General features: G+C 40.5%; 1 protein-coding gene across 1 annotated transcript in view; it reads left to right on the top strand.

Moving 5' to 3' along the window:
* The first annotated feature begins 933 nt into the window (after positions 1–933).
* OSBPL8 (oxysterol binding protein like 8) overlaps positions 934–20,098 on the top strand; it is an 84,181-nt gene continuing 65,016 nt past the window's right edge. The window contains exon 1 of the mRNA XM_066183279.1: positions 934–1,071. The gene's annotated coding sequence lies outside the window, so the exon portion shown is untranslated. The remainder of the gene's footprint in view (positions 1,072–20,098) is intronic.

Below are 20,098 nucleotides of genomic sequence, written 5' to 3'. Positions count from 1 at the left end.
TTTTTAGCGCTGTGAACTGGCAGGTGATAACGACGTGAGGTACATGCTGATGTTACTTGAAATGCAGTAATATATGTGAGTTGCTCGTGGTGGTTCTTATTACCGAGGATGTGTTTAGAAGTGCTAGAAGAGGAGGCTCAGGGGTAACATTACTGCCCTCTCCAACTCCCCGAAAGGAGGGTGTAGCCAGGTGAGGGTCAGTCTCTCCTCCCAGGCAGCCAGCAACAAGACAAAGGGACACAGCCTTAAGATGCGGCAGGAAAGGTTTAAGTTGGACATAAGAAAAGATTTCTTCATAGAAAGGTGATTAGACATGGAGGTGGGCTGGCCGGGGAGGTGGCGGAGCCACCCGACCGTCCCTGGAGGTGTTTAAGACTGGATGTGGCACTAAGTGCCGTGGTCTAATTGACATGCTGGTGTTGGGTCATAGGTTGGATTCGATGATCTCAGAGGTCCTTCCTGACGTAATTGATTCTGTGATTCTGAGAAGTCACATTTTGAGGTGATTAAAAAAAAATAAGGAAGAAAAAAAAGCAATGCGGGGTTCCTGTTGTGATGTTCATCTGAGACCACGTCTTGCAGTTTTTCGGGTATGCTTCAGACCCCATTTAATTTCCGCTGTCACTACCTTTCCGCTGCCTAAGTTATCCCGTAACTCCACGCCGGCTGATGTTCCAGCGCTGGCGTGCCACCTCTGCCCGGCCTTTTCCCCGCGTTCTGCGCAGTGCGCGGTTCCGGCGGCAGGAGCGGCGGCGCCCGGAGCCGGGCGCTTTCTGTGGGCAGCCCCAGGGCCCGTCCCCGGGGCCCGCCCGCCCGCCCGCCCGCGCGGCTCCGCGGGGCGGGGCCGCCGCCGCCCGCGCCTGCGCGCGCGCCTCCCGCCGCGGCGGATGAGCGGATCAGGCGGCGACCGGGCGGGGCCGCGGCGGCAGCAGCGGGAGCGGAGCCGCGGCAGCGCCCCGTGCCGCGCGGGGCAGCGGAGCCCGCGCCTGCAGGGGACGGGTCCCGGCCGCCGGCACCCCGCACCGGCCGGGCGCCCCTCCGCGCCTCCCGCCGGACCTGCTGCGGGCAGAGGTGAGGGCGGCGGCGGCTCCGGGGCAGCGCCGCAGCTTCCGCGGCTGCGGGCGGGAGGCGGGGGCGTGTATCGCGGTGCCACCCGGGTCCCCGCCGGCGCCGCGCTGCCGCGCGTGCCGCCTCTGCCCGGCTGCCGGGCGGGAGGGGGTTGCTGGGAGCCCCCTGGGGTCTCCGGCAGCGCCGGGCCCGGTGGGTGTTGCTGGGCGCCGGCCGGGCTGGGTCCCGCGGGCGAGGCTGAGCGGGCTGCGGCGGCTCGGTGCGGTGTCGGGCCGCCAGCACGGCCCCGCGGAGCCGGGCACCGCGGCCGGGGGCTCCGGAGCCGCGGGCCGACTGTTGCCGGTGCCGTGCGCGCACCCCGGGCCCGCCCGCCCGCTCTCATGCCGCCGTTCAAACCGGTCGCGTTAAATGCAGTTACGATGTAGCGCCTGTGGCTCCCGGTAACCTCCTCCCCTCGCACTGGGAAAATAATCTCACGCTGTAGCCGTGCCTTGGGGAGCGGAACCTGGTCACTGTCCCCAGTCCCGTGGCGCTGCCAGCCGCGCTTCTGCATCCTATTCGCAGGCCTTGCAAATGGCTCACTTCCTAAAGAGCCTGGGCTCCAAGGGGGTTCTGCTCAACGAGCTCGGTGGTCGTTCAGATGGGGTTCACACGGTTGCTTGAAATAGTGTAGTGTTCGCAAATTTTGTGTTACTGTGGTGTGCTGCAGAATTCTTCTCCTGAAAGGAGGAAAGCCATCAGCTCAGTATGTCACTGAAGATGTTTCTGATGTGTTTTGTCCTGCCACTGTCCAAAACAGAGTTCTTGGGACTGAGATCAGGATTTAAAAACCTTTTAAAAACAGTTGATCTTCACCTGGCAACTTGCATAACTTCAATCATTTCAACTTAATCATAGGAAATATAAATCTATTTGATCTGTTAAGTGTTAAAGTAATCGGGGCCCTGCTGATATTTGTTAATTATCAACCTCAGTTTTGAAAAGGCAGGAGTTAGTACTGAGGTGTTGGTCCACGGTGAACTTGATGGGCAGCAGCAGAACTGTGTAAAGAGCGGTGCTTCCTTCTTGCCTTTGTCAGGTCTGTTGTTTGGCAAGTGAGAGTTTAGAGTTGATACAGTTCTGGTTTTAAATGATGCAGAAAATAAGAGAAGAACATAGTTGCATTGTTGGCTATCAAGTAACTGTAGAAGGGACTGGTGAAATTTTGTGTGTGCTGTTTTGTTTTAGAACTCCCTGCAAACTTCTGAGGTAATTTGTCGTTTTAGCCAAGTACTAGTTTTTAGTCAAAACTCCTGAGCTTTGAAGTAATTTGTTTTGTGATTATACAACTTTCCAAAACCTGGCAGTAGAGTCCTCCTTTCCCGATGCTGATTTGAGGTGTTTACTTCAGAATTGAAACTGTTTGGGGAAAAAAGAGATGTGTGATTGTGGTCAGTTGTGGACCCTTTGGCTCCTCTTTTTTTTCTTTTGTTGTTGTTGTTGTAGAATTCTGAAGATCACAGACTCATTTAGCTTTGGAAAGACCCTAAAAATCATGTTTTAAGTAAACCAAATTTTTTGAGGGTGATGTAGCTTAGACCTAGCAATTCATAATCCTTTTTCTACTTTAATCATGGGTCAGGGAAAGAATTCCTTTTAAACGTACTGCTTTGTCAAATTAGTTAAAAAGTGACTTTTTAGTAAAGGCCTATCCAGCTCATATCTCTGCTGCATGTGTAAACCCCCAGAGTACCTCAAACTCTGTTCTATAAATGCTTGTTGGTGTTTGTTAACTTTTACAACACAAGGAGGAATTTTCTGATGTTGCAGGAAAAAATGTTGTACTCGTACACCTTTTACGGGGAACTGAACTGGACTTCTGTGCTCCTGTTCTTTTAATAGTGCTTGCTATATTATCTCAGGTTTTGCTCCTAAGAGAAATAAAATGCAGAAATGAAAGGAAAATAACTTCGGGGGAAGGGAAGTTTGTTGAAGATGGCTTAATTTTAGATTGCCTTTTCTTAAATTCTGTTGAAGTGATTGAGAAGGGTCTGAGGCGATGCAGCTCTTACCCATTTTCTCTTGTCTGTTCTGCTGTTACATTTTGAAATAAATGGTTGTTCAACTACCTTGTAAAGAAACTATGCATGCTTTGTATTCTGTGAAGTTGTGTTCCAGCCTCCTCTCCGTCCAGTGAATCTTTGCATAGAACACTCAGCCAAGTTTTAATGAACTGTGTCGAGTCAGTTATTAGGCTTTCGTCTCTTCACTGATTACTGTTTTACCACCTGCTTCCCCACTGCATTTCCCACAAATTCTGTTTCCTGAAGCATACAGAAGAGTTTTCTAAGGGCCTTTTCTCCCTTCCTTCTTCCTGTGCTGTGTAATTCCTCTTGCATTAGGCTCTCTGTCAAATAAGTTATCTCTTAATCTCTTGGTCTTCTGTTTCAGAACAGAAAATAAATTTGTTGGAGAATTTACATAATGTCGTATACTTTAAACTTCCCAATGGGCCAAGCAATGTGGTTTTAGTTCTGTTTGTTTCTTCTTAATGAACAAGCATCAAGCTCTACATTACTCAAATTAGTGATTAAACACAGAAGAGCAATTTTTATTGTTCAACAAGATGGAGAATTGTGAAGAAAAACAGAAATAGACCGTCAGTGAAGAAATAGTGATAGCTGTAGAAAACAGCATAGGCTTACTCCCTAGAAGTGTGGGTTTTTCTCCAGTCTATGCAATGTAATTAAAGTACAAACATAGAAGTTCCTATTCTCTGAACTATAATGTGAATGTCTTGGTCAGGTACATTGCGTTTCATAATAGACTATGCTGTTAATGAAGATCTTGCTTCTACAGCAGATGGACAGTTGGGAAGCAGAGGAGCAGAAGCAGAAAGCTTTTTGAGGGAGGTATTTGTATAGTCACTGTCTTCACAGGAAGAGTGAAGCAGTGTAGTTCTTCGCCTAGGCTGTTTTGGTGAGTTGGTGTGGAAGTTAAAAATACTGCTTCTAAGTGTGAAATGATTCTTTAGATGATTTCCTGAGTGAACTGCCTTTGCTGTTGGGCTTTTTTTTCCCCTCCCCTCTCAGTATTCTGATGTGATCATAATGATGTTGAATTAATTAATCTTTTCTGGTTTGTTAGACAGCAGTTACAATTATCTTCTATTAGAACAGTTGGTGGACGGTAATATAGTTCAGAAATAAATCTCGTTTAAGACAGAAGAAATGATGGGAACAGTCTTGGTAATTTGTTTTGTTTAAAAAAACCCTACAGCAACAACAAAAAAAATGTTTTCCCCAAAGCCTTTGATTCATTTTAGAGGACTGTCTCTGAATTTTGCATGAGTGATTTCTTTTGTTGTTCTTTTGTCTTTTGGGTAAAGTTGATATGCTCTGTGTTTAGCTTCAACTGGTAAATAGTTCCCTTCCTTTCCTCTGCTGCCTATGCCTCTCCCACGAATACAAAGTGGAGAGTCATGCTCTGAGTTTAAAGCTGAAGCAACGTGGAAGGCTTTGTAAGGCTCTTGCTTCCCTTGAGAATGTGTGAAACAAATATTGAGACAAGTGTGAGTTGCAGAAGTTTTCTAGGTGTTGGAAGATCTAGTAACCAGAAGTAAGAGAAAAAGAGTTATTGACTTTGAAAAATATTTCATGGTATTGATAACTAGTAGAGGAGATATATTATTGCTGCCTTGTGGACTAAGACCCTGGGCTTAGAGAATTTGCATTGATTTGGGAGTGCTTTTATAAATTAGCTTCTGATCAAGGAGGTAATTTCTCTACCTAAGAAACTCCATCAGTTTAGATGCAGTAGAACGAGCTCTGTGTGGCTTTGTCTTAAACCATATGCTTGTCCAGCTTTGGGATCAGCAAATTGCATGCTTTTCTGGTAATTTATCTAATTTTGGTAATTTCAGACCATGGTGGAGCTTGATGTTGTGAGGACTGACATTGGCTTTTAAAAGGAAGCCCTATATAGAGTGTTGAATTCCATAAATGTAGCAAGTGAAGTTTGAGAAACAGTGCTCATAATGGGCCACTGATTAGTAGAAGATATGTTAAAAGTGTTTTATTCAGAGTAACTGGTTCTGGATTGTACACAGTTGAGATCTGGAGCAGTATTTTGCTCTATTTGTTATAAAACAGTGTTTAATCCCATCTGTACTCTACAAGAAGGAAATCTGTTGCAGATGTAATGTCTATAGTAGCATAAGAAGCTTCTTGAGAACAGCTAAAACTGTTTGACAGATGGTAGGAGGCATTTGGGAAGTAAGATTTTTCACTTTGAGGAAATAGCTTGGACTTCTGGCGCTAGGAGAGGAATTAATAAACCTCATTTTCTTCGCACTCATAATTGTGGATGTGAGATTTTATCTCAGCTTGTTCCTTCAGCACAGGGTATAGCACTTATTCATCCGCTAAAAATGCTACATCTGTCTCTCTAGAAGTTCTTAAGGTTACAGTGACTTTGATACAATATGGGAATGTGTATCTTCTTTCTCTTTTTTTTTTTAGTTTTATTTAACATTCCATTTATCCATTTGAAAGTGTGCTCATTGCATCAAAGCTTGAGCTAGATCATATGCTATCTGTATGTTCAGACATTTTCCAGTGCCTTTATCCTGTCACCCAGTGTTCGTGTTGCAGTACTGCAGAAGCTGTTAATACGACTATTCATTTGAGATATGGAAAATCAGCATGTTTCCTTCCAGAGTTATCTTTTTCTTGCCTGCAAATTGAAGCTGTGGTATTTTGAAGGTTATTTCAAAGGACCAGTGAGTTTCTTTTGAATAGGCTTGGACTTGGAAGTTTAGGTATAACACTGGTCATTTAAACATGTGGAAAAAAAATTCATTTAACTGTGTTCTTGCTCAGCTTAGGGAAGCATGTGTGTTGTAGGGAGACTTTTTTTAGTTGACAGTTTTAGCTATTTAAGGAATTACACATGAGAAAATAAGTGGGGTTTTATTAGAATTCACATGTTTAAAGCCAACAGTAAGCAGATGGTCTAGTAAAATGAGTTGGGTACTTAACTGTGGCCTGGGTATTATTTCTCTCTTCCTAAGCATTCCCAAGGCTTAATAAATTAAAGGATATTTTTCACCTCTCATTCCATCTCAGAGTAATGAATAACACCCATGAATTGTTTACATGACTCTTCAAGTAGCAGAAGCATCATTCCAAACCTGGCTTTGTTTTATGTTCAGTAGATATTTTTCTAACTACCTAAGAGGTCCGTGTCTCAGTGATTGGCATCTTTTTCCTCAAAAATGTTCTTTAGATGTTGTGTTTCTTACAGATGATTTAGAGAGTTAAGGCAGACAATTTATTACTTATAACTGGATGGTGATACTTAATGAGAGAGTCATATTGTTGACACAAGATCTGTGAAAGTTATAGATTTAGTTGGTGTTAAGTTCACAAACTATAAAAGATTCCTGGCCTTATTCTAAAGGTGATATGTGATGTGTTTGTGATTCATTAAACACTTGGCCAGGTACACAGCAAGTTCATTTGCTTGAAATTTCATGTGGATTTTTTTCTAATTACTTCTAAGACATGTTGTAAAAAGCATCTTTTATGGGCAAAGTGAATACTTCTTTTTGGTATAATATGGGTTTAATACAATATGAAGACGTTTGCTTCAATATTGCATTGACTTAATTTTTTAGTTAATATATTAATATTTTATGGTCTTGCAGTCCTTGCAGCTTTTAAAAATTAAGTGTGTTAATGCTGTAAATCTGTGAATAGAGACTCCTTAACTGGCACTGAATTGAGAAACTTGAAACATTAGTTTTCCCTGGTCTGGGTGCAGTGTAGTAGAAAAGATCACTTCATGTGATGATACATTGTGATGGATATAGCTCTTTTCAGTACTAAATAGCATATTTTTTCTTTATTCTTGCATATTTAGTTCTGATGTAAATAGCTGCTTATGGGTCACTGTTTTTTCTTTGAAGCAGGCCATATCATGGTTTGTTTCTGCAGGGCGTGAAAATAGTGCCGAATGTGTGACTGGAGTTAGGGAAAAATACTGTTCACAGCCATGTGAAGCTTTCAGAATAAATCCCAGGTTTGCCACTCCCTGTGCAAACTGTTCCTTCCAGTCTGAAGGTGTCAGTCAGAGTTGGCTGCCCGAGAGACCTGCGATGTGCGTGGGGACGGGTGCTGGAGAGGAACCGGGTGGGAGGTTTTGTGTGTGTGGTGGGATGCTGGTGCTGCCAGGAGAAGAGGAGGTGATTTATTTGTAGTGGAGGTTTTGGTGTAACTTGTGAACTTTTGTTCTGCGTTAGTCAAATATTGTTCTTTAGCACAGAAGAAATAGCTGGGATATTGTTCAGGCATTAAAGCAGCGGGTCTGCATAAACTGCAGTTTGTTGTTTGTCCGCTGTGGGACTCACATGCAGCAGCACCATACTGTACCAGGAGAGCGGGTTTCCTGTTCTCCTCACTGGAGAACCAGTCTAAGAGAAGGACTGAAGCATACTAGAGTTTCAGTCTGATACTCTAAATACATAACAAACACAGAAACAAGTATTTAACACGGCTGTCGAAAGTCACCAGTCTCTTTCTTTGCATGACTTTACTGTTGTCTAATAAGAGCTCTGTTATAAGGCCTTTGATGTAATCAGAGCTCTTGTGATATTTCTTTCAGTACTTTTTCCAGTGGAAAGCAATCACGGGGAACAAGTTCATTTGTGTCTCTGAGCAGAACTGAGCCAGTGTAGATCTCCATTTAGAGTAGTGCAATTGATTACATAATGCAAGGAAAATGTTTTGGTCTAAACAGATGTATTATGGCAATGCATATAATGCAGTCTGTGTTACTTGGGCCTGACTTTCAAGAGTGAACCACTTAGCTTTTTCTTCTCCCTCATCCCCACCCTCGCATGTGCAGTATGGAAATGAGGCAGCTCATCTTCTCGATGGAGGCATTTATTTGTTCTTAGGCAGTTTACCGTTGGTGCATCTCCTGCTTTGTAGACAGGCACAGATAATCTTTGTGCTTCCTGTGTAGGAACTTGTCAGTCGTACTGGCTCCTTGCCACCTACACCATCCATGGCTGCTGAACGTGAAACTGCATTTCTGTGTGCTGTACTGAACACTGGCTCCGTGGAGTTACGACTAGGAGCTAGATTAGATGTAAATTGTAGGAGTGGTGCTGGGTGGGGATGGTGTGAACCCCTGGGACTGTTGGTTTCAGGCCTTGGCCATTTTCAGGTGAAGAGTGCCTGTGAAGTCAACCAAGTGCTCTTTTTCCCCAAATAGGTAGATGTATAATTTAATTTTTTGGTAGAAGTTGAATACTCTGATATGAATAATGCTGGTGTTGTCATTTTTCCACATCTTGGAAGCTGCTGTACAGTACTTTTTGAGGGACTGTTGGACACTCAAGATTACTGGGTTTTTTCATAAAGACGACCGAGTAACTTTAAAAAGAAGGATATATATTTTAAGTACTTGAAACATGATGATTCTATTAATACATAGTCCATGCATAAATATGGAATAAAGTAGCCAAAGACATCAGGTTGGTACCCAAGGGAAGTATTAACTGTGTTCTAGTATACCAGCTCTAGAAATAGAGGAGGGGTTCTGAGTTGAAACATGAACAAGATGAAAATGACAAGACTAGGAAGTGGAGCTTCTATTGCTACTAAGGAGCATTCTAAGGAACTATTGCTCCTTTTAGCAAGGTGTGTTTGAGTAATTATGAATGTGTTTAATCCAAGTCTAGAGGAAACAAAGTTTGTCTAGATACAGAGGTAAATACAAAAAAAGGCTTAAAAATTATTTGTTGAAGATGCCAAATAACGGCTAGTGTGATTGGGAGGGAAAACTGCAAAGGAAAAGTTCTACTAATTGACACCAGCTCAGTGTCAATTCATTGTTTCTGATAGCTTGTTCTCCTTCTGTACAATATTGGCACATATTGTACAGAATATTATAATGGTGTACAGATATTGTACACTAGCTAAACATGGTTAATAGTCTGCACTGTAAACCTGGGCCAAATGGAGGGAAAATGTGGCTTTGACTCATCTCAGTGTACAGCCACTACGCATTTATTCTGGGTATAGTATGCCAGACAATATAATTTTGGAAAACATTAAATATTGCTAGAATGACTGTACAGTTGAGTAACTGATTATGCTGCAGCAGAAGATAATGCAGACCTGCTCTCTTCTTTTAATTCTCATTATTCTTAATGCCCTCTTTCCACTTTAGGAGACAAAAAGAGAGGTCTCTGCAACAGGAGAAATCATTTAGGTCTTGTATTGGGGAGCCAAAGGACAAGGTCTACAATGAGAAATTTCCATAGCAATATTAGATTTTAGACTTGCTTATTTTCCAGCTCTCGAAATGGCTGATCATGAATGATTCTCTGAATAAGAAATCTGCTGCTCTTCTCTTTCCATTTCTTATGGGGGAACCTTGCAATGCTACATTGGCGTCTGATTTTTGTCCCTGCTAATATACTTTTCCAATTCAGGCAATGTCACAGCAGTTTTGGTAATATGCAGGAGAGGGAAAGGGGGAGGATTGAAGAATACTGTTAAATTCTCACGTGAAGTAGCAGATAGGATTAATTTAGTGTGACTGAACGTCTGGCCATGCTTTTGTAGCTGATGTCTAGCATACTTAAAGTGGATGTCATGTGCACGTTACTGAGGGAGGAGTATCTTTTGTGAGTGAAGACCACTCGCATCACTTTCCTAACCTAACAGCATCTGCTCTGCCAATGTTGAGGTGCCCTTTTTGCTTCTCTTCTGTCCCTTTTTTTCTGTGTAAGTAGGATGGTGAGGGCCTCCTTCTGTTAGCTTTATTGAGGAAAAGACATCTGGGATTGCTGCTTTTTCTTGTGAGATATGGCCTGTCTGCTTAGTCTGCAGTTCCAGCTACATTGCCTGTTCCATTTTCACTGGATACTTACCGTCTGTCTTCTGCCTTGGTCTCCTACAAAAATCACCCTTTAAGTGTTAAAGGGAATTTTCTGTCTGATTTCTTGTAGCTCTAGGCACCATCTGACTAAATGTGGCTTTAGCTGTTTTTCAGGAGATCATAGTTTTAGAAGAGGGCATGATGATACCCTTATATTCTCTCCAGATGGATCAGACACTGTGGAGGACTACCAGCTGGAGGAGGGTTTATTTTTTCCTTAAGTGATATGCTTGCCTGTGTGTGCTATCTGGATGTGATACAGGGCCTATGTAGTATCTGCTTTGCTGCAAGGACTTGCTGAACCTGTAGAATATAATTTGTGTATGTGCATATATACATTTGCATAGGAAAGAGTGTCCTAGCAGTACATGAGAAGGATTTAACCTCCTGTAAACTGCGAGCTGGCAGTTCTCAGTGCAGGGCTCCCACCTAAGTCTTCAGACTGACACAACAGTCAGGGTAGCTGTGTCTTGCAGTCCTTCATTTTATTTGCAGACTTCTATAGAAAAAAAAAAGAAGTTTTTGGTATGGGTAAGTAAAGCAACTTTGCTTATCTGTATGATGGAAATTGCAGACTTTGAAGGTATATCTGCTTCAATTAGTGTCTTTAAAAAAAACCATAAATTGAATCTGCACCATACATGAAAAGTTACAATTCTAACATTAAGGGTCTTGCTGGGCTGTCTGTTATGATCTCTTGGAAGCTGGGAGATTTATGTTACAATACATATTTCCTCTGCTGAAATTACAATTCTGTAATTTCTCATCAGTAATTAAAGTGTACTCTGATTGTACAGAGAAGCCAATAAGCTAACATTTGGATCTTGTTTTGTACACAGAATTAAGGACACCACACTAAATTGCCGATAAAGATTTACTGCTTCCTGTTTTTAAAAACAGTTTCTTGATCCTAGCTTGCAAACGGGAGCGTACCTAACTGAAACCTGTGCTGCCTTGAAAATGGTCAGGGTAAACCTTAATTCAAACAGCTACATTAAAATACCTGGGGTAGAAAGTCATCAGAGGAAAGCATGGGCTTGAGGCCTGTGATACTGGCAAACAGAAAGAATTTCCTCTACAGAAGTGACATCTATTTAAATAGCACACAAAATTACTAAGCATAAGCAGAATTTTTAAGACACAGTTCTGAAATCATCAACAAGAATAAATGTTCTTCCTTCATGAAAAAAGTTCTTCTTTGATTAAAAAAGAAAAGTCTGCTAAAGCAAAGGAGCACCGAGCAGAAAGCTTTTGTGTTCTAATCAAGGTAGAACGCAGAACAGACAGTGAACTGCCCTATAAAGTGAAGGAGAAACTGGCAAAAAATAAACCTGAGAGAGTGTACAGATGGATCTGTACCGTGTCAGCTACTTTAATTAAATATTAACTATCCCCACTTACTGTCAGTGCTTCAAAGAACACCACTCAATATTCCTCTTCATGCACTAACAAGAATATTTTTCTTTGAAGTGTAATAATCAGTTTTTTTCAGTGTCACCAGCTCTGTTTGGCTGTCAGCTTGGAGCAGGGAAACATACTTTCTTAAGTAAACTAAGAACTGGGGTAAGGAAATGGGGCCTGTGGTCTGACAGGGCTTGGTTTTTGGAGTTTTTGCTTTGCTTTTTTTAAATTTGTAGAAGACCTCTGCTCTGGTCATGGTCAGATCACATGTTACAAGTTGTGCTACTGTGTTGTTCAGAGATACATCCTAATTGAATTAAAACAAGCTTTTGGACTTTTCCCCCAGTTTTTGACTTATAAACAATATCTGTCTTCAGTAGACTTGAAAAATTTCCTTGTGTATCTTATTGTAGATTTCTACCTTCTTCCTAAACAGATCTTGATTTATGTCAAAAAGAAGATTAAAGATCTGGTAGGTGTGGTTATTTTTCAAGTATAACAAATCGATGGCCGCATGTTGTACCATTTATCGAGTATAAATATTTATTTTTTTGTTACTAATTGACCAGAGGAGGACTTCAATAGACGTATTTTTACTATTTATTTTATCAATGATCAGATTGTATTTCATCCTTCTTTATGAAATGAAGAAAACTGTTTTGTTTTGGTTTTTTTTTGCTTTAGTCACTTTCCTCTGTGATTGTTTTTGTAAATATAAGCTTATAAACAGGACTTGTGTTATCTCTTAATGTAAATATACTGAAATAATTTCCATCTTATTAATTGCCATATTGGCAACATAGGTGGAATTAAGGCATGAAAAGAATAAGGCATAAGTCAACACTGAGCTGTACTGTTTCTGTTGTTTTTTGTGAATGCTTCAAATTATTGCCTACAGTCTTCCATTCAAAAAGAGAAGAAATTATTTATCTTTACATCCTATATAAATTAAATATTTGGCAGTAGGAATCTCAGACAAATATATTGCAGATGTTGCTTTGCCTGTCTTCCTGCATTTTCATTCTTTGTTCCCTTACATGGATTTATTTCTGAATTCTCTTCCTTAATTATTCTGGATAATAATTTGTGGACTCCTCCTTCCTCTCATTACAGGTACAAGATTTCATTATGCATCTGAAATACTTACCAGCATGACATTTCTCATGCTGAGAACAGTTAAAAATCATATCTTCCTGTCTTCATCAGAACTTGCAACAGTGTATTGTGCATCAGGTTGATGAAGATACAGCAGAAAAATTAGATGGCTTAGTCTGCTTTTGGAAGAAGAAACCAGTAATTTTTCTGTCGCAGCATGGACACTTGGTAGTGCTGTGTAGCAACAGGAGGCTCAGGCTTCTCAAACTGCTGGCTCTTTTGGGTTTAATTTTAAAGATCAGGAAGCTAAGGCTTGTTGCATTTTAAGAAAACCGTGTTAAGGGTAGCTTCGTTGTGTATTGTTCTTAAAAGCTGAAGACAATGAGTTTTATTTTGTTTTTCCTTTTAATTCTATATGCGGATTATTGTCTGGCAGTTGACCTTTTGTGAATTTAATATGTAAAAAAGCATTTGTGCTGGCAGCCCAGGAAGAGGAAAGGGAAATTAGAGTGAGAGAGACATGATGTTGATTTCAATGTACAGTGTTCAAGAGTGATGGGTGGAATATGTCTGTGGTATCACATGTAAATTTGAACTGTGATTCAGTTTGGCATTTTGTAGACATTTCTGTAGGTTTATAAAAATGCATTAGTTTCCAGTGTTAGCGAAAAATTTCATTTAAACAGTTTGATGGGGTTTTTGTGGTGTGGTTTGATGGGGGTTTTTTGACTGTTAGTTTCTTGTAAGTGATTAAAACATAAACTGCTTGCTTAGCAATCTTGCTTAGCAGATATTTCTATCTTACAAGTGCAGATTTTAAGAAGCTTGGGTTGTCTTTCTTGCCAAATGAGTAGCATCTGTTGTGATTCGTTTGGCTTTAAGGTGTTGGGGAAAATATTGTGAAGCAAACTCTTGGCTCATAGAATAATTTTCTGAATATAGTTTAGTGCCTTCATAGAGATGAAGATGTTTGGTTGAAGAGATGTTTGATTTTGCATCTCTATAAACTTTTGGATGGAGGGAAGGAAGAAAGGGATGTGGGGCTTTGTTAGTGTTTTTTTTATTTGTTGTTGTTGTTTTTGTCAGGGAGCAGATGGTGTTTTAATGACTTGTAACTTGCTATAGCTGACCACCTGCAACCTGCACAGTGTGTTCTGCAGCAGGGCAGCCCAGACAGGGGAAACTGGGGAGGAGTGAAAAGTATTTGCTAAACAAGTTTCATGTGAAGTCTTAGAAAAGGACCTGAGTAAAGGAAGGTGTGCATCTGTTTTCAGGGTTTTACCTTTCAGGCTGAAAGCTCTCACTGAATCCTCTCTCCCTTCTCCAGTGTCAAGGGTCCCAAGAGCTGAGTGGTGAGGGAGAAGAAAAGAAATTATGAGGCTTTTTTATTAGCACTCACAGGTATAATAGGTGCAGTTTTCCAACTCTACTTAGCATCTGTCCTCTTCTTGTGACACAGTGCTGCTGTTGCCATCAGTACTGAACAGAAGCCCACTTGAGCTCTGGCAGCCTTTGTTACCATCCTGTTGCAGGGTCATGTTTGCGTGAAATTTGTTCTGTGATTTAGAAAAAATACTTTCGTCTCCATATTTGGCTTGCTGTAGTCCTCTTTTAGGTGATGTCCCTGTGTTATTAACTGTTTTGGTTATAATTATCTGACACATCTCAACATCTTTTCTCCATCCCAGCTTTATTCTATATCCAGAAAAGTTTTATCTTTAGCCTCACGTACCTCTCTCCTTTCATTTAAGCGTATAGTAGCATGTTTTTTCTTCTTTGCTGCTGCCCTGCCTGTCTTAGCAATTCAGAAACCTAGTAGCATTCTGTGTTCTTGTGCTTTGCTTCACTTTCTCTGGAGAAAAATGCAGGTATTCACTGTTGGAAGCTTGCATGATGTATGGATATTTTGCAGTTGTGAAATTTTAAATGCCTTTACTTGAATCCCAGGCATGACAAACTTTGCTACTTGCCTTGCAAAGATCATGCTATTGTAACAGTGTGGGGGAAGCTGCAGTTCGGGTGTCTATGCCAGTGTCTCCTCCCTCCTCAAATTACTGCAAGCTTAGGCTATAAAGCAAAATTAGTAACACTCCACTCCTCCCAGTACTGAGTCCAGGGAGGTTGTTATCAGCATAAGTTTATTTGCTCTGACGAGCACTTGTAGGAGCCCTACTGCTGATACTCTGGTGGAATGCAGTAGTATCAGTCTGCTCTCCATTACAGCCTTGGACTTTGTTTCCTGAGTTAATGAGGATGGCATATTATTGTCTTGGCTTCTGCTCCTTATTCATCCCTGTTTCTGGTGTCTCATGCATCTTGTAGTTTGCAGCGAATGTTTTGCTGAGTAGCAGAGACAGTAATTTTGATCTTCAGCAAGGCTGTCCTTCCTCATAAGGAATAGAAATGCTAGACTCCTATGAATTCTGATTTGTGAGCGTTACAAAGACAGGCTTGCATGCTTGATGTCCTGGCACCTGGTGTTTATGTACTTTGCTGGAGATGCATAATGAGGCTAACAGCTAGGGGATGGATTTTATCTGGGGGAGCACTGAAATTGCTGTTGAGGTGGTTCCTAAAGCTACTGACTTGGTAGTGATGGAGTCATTATGGAGTTCATAATGTGAACCCACCATGATGGTAGCATGGGATTTGCAGTTTGCTCCTCAGTCTGCTTCTGGCATGTGCAGCAAAACACGTGAGAGTTGTAGCAATGGGATATAGCATACTTTGCTTTTGTCAAGTCCTGCTAAAATTTTAGGAAGGGAGAGAGTTGAAAAAGCAATATATATACTTGGATTCGTGTTACTTATATTTTCCAGGAGTGAGTGGTAGTTCATTCCTGTGAAGCTCGTGCTGTGCATGCCATGGTGTGAACAGTCAGCTTCCAGACAAAAGTGACTGCTTTTGGAGGGTTCTGCATGGAAAGTGTCTTACTGACAGACTAGACCTGTATTTTCAGTGAAATATTTTCATTTTCATTTCAGTGAAACTGAGATATTTTCCGTGTAGGCAGTTATTTTCTGAAAGTGCCTCAATTTCAATTAAAGTGAAAGCCCGGGCGATCCAGATGTACACCTGCACTAGAACAGCACTTTCTAGTCAGAAACATGAGGTTATTATGGAAAACTTGATTTTTCTTTTGGTGATCTGAAGCAAAATGTCTGAGTGTGCTCAAATCCCATACATGGGAACAGTTTGTTGTGGATCTCTGTTTTCAAAGGATGATCTCACCTGCGGTAACTTGACTTTTTTTTTTGACTGGTGTTAACGGTACATTTCTTTAGTCATCTGAGAAGGCTGCTTTTCCAGTGAAAGCATTTTGTATTCTTTCTTAACGTGTGTGGTATGCTGTGGAAATGCCTGAAGATCCTTGAAGCACCATTACGGTGTATTTTTCCCTGTATTGCAGTCCTTAGCCTCAGGTTAGGGCGGGGAGGTGAGCTCTGTGAAATGCTGCCATCTACAGCACTGTCAAGGGTGACTGAACAGCATTGAGAGAATTTCTTGGAAATTATAAGGCATGAAATGTGACATGAAGATGTTTCTGACTTTCAGCCACCTCATAAAGGACCTGTTTTCAAAATGAGGAGCTAACTTAAGCTTGTTAAAATACTGGAACAGATGCCTGTTAAGCAGATATATTGTGAATATTTAAAAATAAATTCTAAAAACGGGGAAGAAAAAGTAATCAATGCCACTCTGAACTCCAATAGTGGATGAAGTTATACTAAAATATAACACTGGAATATATCACTGGAAACAAAATTTTGGTGTTGAAACTGAGTAGTAACTATAAAATGGTACTCATCAGCTCAGATTTGCTAGAGAATCAGAAATCACTTTACTTACTTTTCCTTCTGTTGAACAAGTAAAGTTATGAGAAGAAACGTGATCATCACAGTCACATATTTCTGAATTTCATAGCAAGTAGGCATGATTTTTTTTTTGTAAGAGGAAATATCTGTGATGTAGGAGAGAAGAAATTAGAAAAATAAGAATTCTAACTCCTTCTGCCTGTCTAATTGTTCTGCTGATTTCAAAATGGCAGACATAAAAAAAAGCAGGTTGGGTGACATAAATAAGTAGTAGATTTCCTTGTCAGTAGGCAATCTAAAAGGCAGAATGAATGAGAGAGAGAGAGGTTAAGCTCTTTGAATGCGAACTGTGCTGTACAATTAATATCTGTTGTTAGAGATAGCATGAAAAGGCAAAATGAAACTTCAGAGCCCACTTAGATCATGTTTATCTTTTTTCTCTGTGGCTGTTTTTTTCTATTAAACCTTCATTTTTGCTGTCATAAACCTTAAATATTTTAGGATCTTCATGGAGAATTGAAGAATTTTTCAGCTCTTGTTAAAATATGAATTATTTATGGATCATAATTTTTACTAAAACAGCTAACAGATCCTTGATGGTGTCTAAGAAGACAATTGTGCTATGCATTTTTTTTTTTTTTTGATTGAATGCTATTCTCCAGTCCCGAAGTAGACAGACTGCTTAGCATTTTAATTGGTTTTCAAGATGAATTCAGGTTTAATGTTCAAGGCCAAAGACAGGGTTAGAAGGTTAATTATACTTATCAACATTTGGGAACAGTCAATTCTCATTGTATGTGAAGTGTTGGCATAGTGCTTTTCTCTTGGGGGGAAATTGCTTATTGCTTCATGCTGTAACTGGGATGTTTGTGTGCTTATCTTGGTTAGGTGGTTTTGATGGGTGCCTCGGTTACTTTACAGTTTGGTGTAAATGGCTCTGAAAATATCTAGCCATAAATGGCTATGGAAATAGACGGCTTTAAAATATCTAGCTGGCTATTCATTTTTAATGTGGATTTTATTAAGTTAATAGCACTCCTGGAGTGACAAGCCCTAATTTCATATTCCATGTCTGTTGCAGACAATTTGGATACAAAAAGGCTGCAGTTGTGAATTTCACAGACTTTCTAGAAGCTGTCATGGGTGTGTAAAACGTGCCGCTGTATTAAGAACTATTGGCATATGGTATTTTTTCTCAGGTTGTGATCATCAGAAAGGGGACATCTCATCCTTCTCTGAATTCTGTTGAGGGCTACAAAATGAAACAAAATCCTTTCTTATGGGAAAGATTATGTATGCCAAGCTAGTTTTGACATTAGAGGCTCTGCGTGCTTGTTGCTGTCATTAAAATCAGTATAACATGGACTTTTGCTTTACAGTTTTGGAAAAGACAAAAACCCAAACCAATAAATTTTTACTCTCCTACATGTTCATTATAAGATTACTTGCTCAAATCACAGTTTCTAAAAGTTAAAGACTGTAGCTGTAACTACACTGTACCTGCTGAAGTTGACTGGTTTATATCTGTGGGAGCTGTTTTCTGACATCTCAGTGCAGTGTGTGAGAGTGAGTGTCAGAGGTGGGATGTGCCAGGAGCACACTCTGACTCTATGGCTAATTTGGGACATACATTTTTGTTCAGTTACAGCTTCTGAGCTATTGCTGCCTAGCTCCATTCACTTTGTGAAGCATGGAAATTAACGTTTCATTCTTTTCCTACACGTTAGACTTGGAAATACATGTGTAAGCTGCCTTCAAGGGAATAAAATGTGTAACATTATACATAGAGGTGTAGTTAACTGTTTTGGCAGAGATACAGGGTATTGAATTGCTTTATGCTAGTATTATCTCGGTATTTAAGCTTGTGTTATCTTGGTATTGTGTGCAATTTTAAATATGAAAGTAAATTATAAAATGTTTATAACTGATAATTCTTGTAAGTTGGGGGACAAGATTGGAATATTGTAATTCTGTGAAAAGGAAGGATGTAGGTTTTTTCCTTTGGAAAAAGAAATACATTCCCTCGTGTAATTATTCTTTCCCTTATTTATCATCAAAATAGCAATTGAATTTGTTTGCGCTTACAAGTATTGCATCCTTCCTTCCCAACGTTTGTGTCTGTCTTCTGCATTCCTGAACTCTGTGATGGCTCTTGCCCCTCAACTACCTCCTTTAACTAGCTGATTATTGAGGGGCTGGATAGAGGATGATGGGGAGGCAGGACTCAGAAGCTCCTTTCACACAGTCCTGTGGGATTGCAAAGCTGAGAGGGTTATATTCACTTTTAATCAGATGCTCAAGCTATCTGATGGCCCCATTAAACCATTTTATGGGAAGGAGAATTCCCAGTACTTGAGTAGACTGGGCAGAAGAGCAGGAGGAGGTTCCTTGTCCATAAAATATTTGTTTAGTCTTGAACAGAATTGTAACTTTGGTTCCTACCTGAGATGTTTTGGTTTTCTGAAATTCTTTTCCCAGGGAATTGTCTGTAAACAAGAAAAGTGTTTTTGTAACTGTACCTATGTTTACATTCTTTCCCTAGGAGGGACTTCTTGATGTCCCTCTGGTCTGACCAATGTGATTGAAAAGGTTTGTCTTCTTATCACCAATCAAATTGGTCTGTGTAAAAAAGTATATAAGGAAGACTCATCCCAAAAATAAAGGAGTCATTTTCAGCCTTCTGAAACTTGGAGTCTGTGTTGTTGTAGTGTACAACAGTGTCACAGAATAATGCTTTGCCTAGGATATGATTTTTTTTCTCTCTTTGCTTTCTTCTCCAAAGCATTTCAAAGAACTTCCAAGGAAGCGTCAAGACTTTGTTTTCCTGTCTGTGCTTACCACCACTCCCTGGTTGTCAAGGAACAGAACCTTTTATCCCCAACCATGACATGTTCTCAGTTGATTGAAGCAGAAAAGATAGTATCTTCTTTATTGGTCCCTGAAGAAGAACATTAAAAGTACCCTCATATTATGTGGTTCTTGCTGTGAATAGTCTTGGCGTCTCCTTGCAGTACTGGGAGCAAAAAGCATTCTGCTCTTCAGAAATGGGATAGCTTTGGGAACAAATATGTTCAGTTTTTGAGGGCTGGCTTTGATCTGAGAAAGACTTGACTTTCTATTTTTCATTTCTGTCAAAAATTATTTTTATATAAGTTGCTTGTTTGTTGCAAATAGTGTGAGCAGTTGCTTGACTTACATTAGGCAGTGATATTGACCTGATTTCTGAGGGCTGTGAATTGCAGGTAAGTTGTCGATTGATGATGTTTGTGGTTTGTCCATAGTTGTTTTTTATGGCAGGCCAAGTGCTTCTCATTGCCCAAAGAAATGTCATAGAGTAGCTTGTAATTTGTTAAATAGAAATGGGTAGGTAAACAAGAGGTCATTTGCCAAGTCTGCAATGCAATAATATTGTACAGTTCCTGTGGATCAGACTGTATTGTTTAACTATTATTGGTTCTTCCTATTAAGCTAAAAACTATGCAAGATTGTTGCAGCAGTTCCAAATCAAATTTGATCAGCAGTTACTCAGTAGCTTCAGAAGACAAGACTGGATATTTGGTGCTAAAAGCACTATTTCTTGTTAAGCCTGTATGAAGCCTATTTGTAATTTTTTTCTCCCATATTTATACAAACCCCACAGAACGACAATGAAAAACCTTCAAAAAAACAGCCAAACTTTCCTCCCTAGGACCCCCCCACAAACCTCACAAACAATAAACAAACACAAATAAAAAAAACAACCCTGCCAAAAAAGCCTATGAAAGATCCTGAATTGTGATCATGTGGAA

Source organism: Chamaea fasciata, unplaced genomic scaffold (genome assembly GCF_029207755.1).
Source record: "Chamaea fasciata isolate MVZ Bird 193981 ecotype frontalis unplaced genomic scaffold, bChaFas1.0.hap1 SCAF_5, whole genome shotgun sequence".
NCBI lineage: Eukaryota > Metazoa > Chordata > Aves > Passeriformes > Sylviidae > Chamaea > Chamaea fasciata.
Note: the sequence above shows the minus strand (reverse complement) of the source record. Positions and strands in the feature narration are given on the sequence as shown.